Raw genomic sequence first — 5,762 nt, 5'->3', positions numbered from 1 at the left:
TGTGCATCGCTCCTGTATCGCGCTGTGCTTGGGTAGGTTCTTTATCTGCAACCAGTAGTGTGGCAAATGATGAAAAGTTTTTTAGAACTAGCAAGATGCCCATGCGTTGCACGCATCAATATGCATTTGTATGATTAGTTTATCTTGTGGGAGAAATGGATGGACGAGGGAAGGCCTTATTTGCAAATCTGGAGAGGGGTGTGGGTATCTTTCTGCAAAATTTCCATAGTTTCCTTCCTATCCGTCGGATATAAATCGGACGGCCTATATTGCAGGATGGCAGGCACACCATCATCACCAACTCTGTTTTTTAAAAGAAAAAAAGAGTAGAGAAGTAGAGATAAGTATTAAATATAAAATAAATATAATAGTAGAGAAGAGAGTAGAGATAGCAGGGACGTCGGGAAGGGATCGCGCGTGTGGGAAAAATCGGTCGGGCGTGTGCTAGTTTTGGCGCGCGGCGTCCGACGCTTTATAAAATCCAACGCCCTCCCACCGCTCTCTCCCTGCTCTTTCTCGCCTCGCCACCGCCGCACCACCATGCCGCCGCGTCGCTGGGAAACTTGGGGATAGCGCGGCGTCCGCGCGCGCCCCTCCGACGGCTTCTCCGCCGACATCCGGTTCTGCAGGATGCGCCTCGGCCTTGGAAATTTCGACACCGCCAACGAGGCTGCCCGTGCACACGACGTGGCGGCATGGCGCATCAGGTGGCCTCATAGAACATTGAACTTCCCAAACGTGCCGACGCGGGAGCGGGCACAGGAGCTCGCGCCTCTGCCGCGGCTTATCACCGATGAGGATTGTCGCGACAACCGGAGGCGGGAGCACCGTCTCGGCATCGCCGAGATTGACGAGGAAGCCATAGCATTGTGGCGCCAATGCTTCTCACAGGACATCATCAACGAGCGCGAGTTCTACGAGCAAAGGAGGGTAGAGAGGGAGAAGAGGAGGGCGGAGCGAGCCGCCTATCACGAGGACAAGCGTACGCGAAAAGCGGACGCTCAATTCAACATGAGGATAGGAGCAATGTCGCCCTGGGAATCCGACGAAGATTGGTATCTTCACGCCTACATTGAGACGTCGGAGAAGGACATCACCGAGGAGGAGTTGGACGACGAGGAGTAGTTGAACTATCTATTTTTTATCTATCTATGTTATATCTATGCTGAGAACTATCCTCTACTCTCTAGTCTCTACTATCTATCTCTACGTCTCAATCCCAGCACTGTAAACGCTTTTTAAATCGCCGCGAATTGCGCTTCTGTTGGAGATGCTCTAACATGGCAAACGAGTGCTTTAATGTTGCCCACAAGATGCGTGAGTATTACTAGTAGTATATTTTTTCTGGCCATGTTGAGATTTTAAAACCATGAGTGCGAGCATGTAGAGGAGCAATGAAGACCAAACACGGGATATTGGGGACATCTTCAAGGATCGTGGCAAGTTAAAGAGGAGCTGCACCGAACCTGTAAAACGAGCCTTGGTAAGTAACACCCTTTCAATTACTTTCGTTTAGCCTCGTGTTCTTCGATGTGTATATGTTGTAGTTTCTGTCTCTCTGAGCCTCGTGTTCTTCGATGTGTAATAAGAAGAGTCTTAATTGTCCTAATGCTTTCATTTTTAGCTTGATGTAGGAAGTGGGTGTTCTCACCTTGTAGTCTATTTTTATATATTTTTTCCTTTTGAATTCACTTCTGCGAGTCCTGTTTATCTGGCTTCTACTAAATGGATCTGGGTTGCTCTAAGTATTGATCTAAAAAAGAAGTAACTTCATGTCAGAATGCAGTTCCTGCGAGGAGGGAAGTATGGTCAACCTCGAGATCATATTTCCAAAATGAGGCTGGATTACACACAAGGTGCCAGTTCCATAATGATGCTGGATTAGACACAAGGTGCAAATTTCCAGATGATGCTAGATTACACACAAGCCAGGTGGAGTCGTCAACTGTTCGTGTCCTCGTGGCTCTAGTAAAGGCTGAAAGAAAGCGTGCAACAGCCCTTGAGAATGTAAATGAGTTCCTGAATAAGCAAAAAAGCAATCAGATACTCTCTTCACCCAAGCCAAAGAAGAGATGGAAGAAGCCAGAAATAAGCTAGCAGAGGTAGAGCAGGCTAGGCGTCCTGCTATCTAAAATTGTTGTCAATACAAAATTTCCTTCATAATAGCTAGGTTCAAATGTTTATCTAGTCAGCATGCCTGTTGTGATGTCCATGCATCTACTAATGTGGCACAAAATATTTTTTCGGGTCATGTAATAACAGCAATACTTTCCAAACAATAACAGACGAAGCATTGGACATGGTATAGTTCACGCGCAAGCCCGACATTCCAAGTTCAACTTCCACATCAAACTCATGTTCACAGATATTGGTACATTCATAGATAATGACCACAACCATGATTCACTTCAAAGCCAAAAAATGTGAGGAGAGTTATAATTAAAGAAAAACCTCTAGTTCCTGCTACCACTGCGAGCACAACAAGTCAAGACCATGCGTAATTAATTACATTTTGGTCATTTTTTGTGTTCTAAAATGTCGGCCGGCTCACGGAAGGACGTGTTGCCGGCACACGCGCGGATTCAATGGAGGCAGGCGGGCAGTCTGAAGCCGGTTGCATGCGGCGAGGAGGCATGTTCAGCCGAGCCTGTAGCGAGTGGGGCCCTCTTGTCCGGTGCGCCGATTCAATGCCTGCGCTATGAGAGGTCACGTCCATGTCAGAGCAATCACTCCTTCCAGTCCTTTTTTGTTTGGGTATAACACAATTTCGTTTTCCATTCACATTTTACAAGTAAAATTCGTGGACAAACTTTGACCCAAACTACGATGGGGACTAGTAAACTGGAACGAAGGTAGTAGTTTTTTATCAAAGAAGTGTTTCCCCATTCTGATTTTCATTACTGAAAACCAACATCTAAACCATAGTATTTGCCCTAGAACTACCAGGTTTAACAACTCGCAACATAAACCCATACAACCATACGCCAAGGAGGTAGTAGTTATGAATTTTATTTTCGCTCCATACCAGTCGTTCGAAAAACTACTTAGTACTTATAATGCGCCATTGAATATCGGAACTCTTACCCTGCAAAAAATGGTATTTTAAACGTGTCTACTCGATCTGTGGCAACTGGCGAGCCACCGCCTCCAGGTCATTCACCTGTGGCCCAGAGCATCAACTCCTATGGATCAAATTATCACGCGAGCTAACTATTCCTACAAAGGTGCGCTCCACCATGTAGTCGGTACCCGCGCATGCAGCAATCGTGCACCTAGGGTTTTAGGGTTTATTTGTTAACGGCGCCTTTACGTAACTCTCATGTGTGTGAGACAGTGAGAGACCGACTGCGTGCGTGCGCCTCTTCTCTTCGTTTATGTACTCCACCGTTTGTCTGGTGTCCACAAAATTATACAGTGGTAATAACTACTCCCTCCGTTCCATAATTTAGTGCCTATAGATTTTTTGAAAATTCAAACCTCACAAACTTTGACCAAGTTTGTGGAGAAAAATATTTACATCTAGAGTGCGAACATATATCACTAGGTTCATCATATGATGTAGTTTCGCATTATATATTTTTGCTATTGTAGATATAAATATTTTTCTCTACAAACTTGGTCAAAGTTTGCAAAGTTTGACTTCTTAAAAAATCTATAGGCACTACATTGTGGAACGATGCGTTGCCACACGATCAAAGTTGATTAATACATATTCATTGATTTGATAGAAAAAAGAGTCTAGTTTTGAAATACGTATATCACTAAAAATATGTTATGTTTCACTCAAAATATATTCCTTTGGCGGTTTTGATGAGATAAGGGAGGAATGTTGTTGGTTTCAAGATTCGAGAAGTGGTATATGTCTAATTTCTACTCTTACTAGCAAGATGCCCGTGCGTTGCACATAACATCAAGATCTTGTGGGAGAAAAGGATGAACGAGGGAAGGTCTTATCTGTAAATGTGGAAAGGAGTGCGGGTAAATTGCCATAGTTTCCTTCCTATTCGTTAGATATAGATCGGACGGCCTATATTGCAGGATGGCAGGCACACCATCATCAGCAACTCTATTTTTTATCTCTACTCTTATAAAAAAAGCATAGTCGGTGATGATGGTGTGCCTGCCATCCTGCAATATAGGCCGTCCGATCTATATCTAACGAATAGGAAGGAAACTATGGCAATTTACCCGCACTCCTTTCCACATTTACAGATAAGACCTTCCCTCGTTCATCATTTTCTCCCACAAGATCTTGATGTTCTGTGCAACGCACGGGCATCTTGCTAGTAAGAGTAGAAATTAGACATATACCACTTCTCGAATCTTGAAACCAACAACATTCCTCCCTTATCTCATCAAAACCGCCAAAGGAATATATTTTGAGTGAAACATAACATATTTTTTTATTTTTTTATTTATTTTTTATTTATTTTATATTTTTGTAGGCTTCTTTGGCATCTCTCTCTCTTTTGGTGGGGGGCTTCTCTGGCCACTTTTATTTTGATAACCTCACATGGGACAATGTTCTAATAATTATGATCATCACACTTTTATTTACTTACAACTCGATACTAGAACAAAGATATGACTATATGAATGCCTCTGGTGGTGTACCGGGATGTGCAATGATCTAGCGTAGCATGACATAAAAAACGGACAAGCCATGAAAAAATCATGCTAGCTGTCTTACGATCATGCAAAGAAATATGACAATGATGCTCAAGTCATGTATATGAAGGTGATGGAAGTTGCATGGCAATATATCTCGGAATGGCTATGCAAATGCCATGATAGGTAGGTGTGGTGGCTGTTTTGAGGAAGATATAAGGAGGCTTATGTGTGATAGAGTGTATCATATCACGGGGTTTGGATGCACCGGCGAAGTTTTCACCGACTCTCAAGGTGAGAAAGGGCAATGCACGGTACCGAAGAGGCTAGCAATGATGGAAGGGTGAGAGTGTGTATAATCTATGGACTCAACATTAGTCATAAAGAACTTACATACTTATTGCAAAAATCTATTAGTCACAAAACAAAGTACTACGCGCATGCTCCTAGGGGGATAGATTGTTAGGAAAAGACCATCGCTCGTCCCCGACCGCCACTCATAAGGAAGTCAATCAATAAATACCTCATGCTCCAACTTCATTACATAACGGTTCACCGTACGTGCATGCTACGGGAATCACAAACTTCAACACAAGTATTTATACAATCCACAACTACCCACTAGCATGACTCTAATATCACCATCTTTATATCGCAAAACTATTGCAAGGAATCAAACATATCATATTCAGTGATCTACAAGTTTTATGTAGGATTTAATGACTAACCATGTGAATGACCAATTCCTGTCATCTCCCTAAATAGATATAAGTGAAGCAAGAGAGTTTAATTCTTTCTACAAAAGATATGCCCACGCTCTAACAAATATAAGTGAAGCAAAAGATCATTATACAAATGGCGGTTTTCTATGTGTAGGGAAACATGCAATCCAAACTTCAAATGATATAAGCGAAGCACATGAAGCATTTTATAAAGCCATACTCAAAAGATATAAGTGAAGTGCAAAGAGCATTCTACAAATCAACCATGGACTATCTCATACCAGCATGGTGCATCAAAGAAAATTGAAAACTAAATGCAAAAGATGCTCCAAGATTTGCACATATCACATGAACGAAACGAATCCAAAAATATACTGATACTTGTTGAAGAAAGATGGGATGCCTTCCGGGGCATCCACAAGCTTAGACGCT

At 42.8% G+C, this 5,762-nt stretch overlaps 1 pseudogene; it reads left to right on the top strand.

The window, feature by feature from the left end:
• The first annotated feature begins 540 nt into the window (after nucleotides 1-540).
• On the top strand, nucleotides 541-1,125 carry LOC147960079 (uncharacterized; annotated as a pseudogene).
• The last annotated feature ends 4,637 nt before the right edge of the window (nucleotides 1,126-5,762 follow it).

This window comes from Triticum urartu, chromosome 7A (genome assembly GCF_056163025.1).
Source record: "Triticum urartu cultivar PI428250 chromosome 7A, HENAU_Tu73, whole genome shotgun sequence".
In the NCBI taxonomy this organism is placed as follows: Eukaryota; Viridiplantae; Streptophyta; class Magnoliopsida; order Poales; family Poaceae; genus Triticum; species Triticum urartu.
The sequence above is the reverse complement of the archived record's forward strand: the minus strand, read 5'-3'. Positions and strand labels throughout refer to the sequence as shown.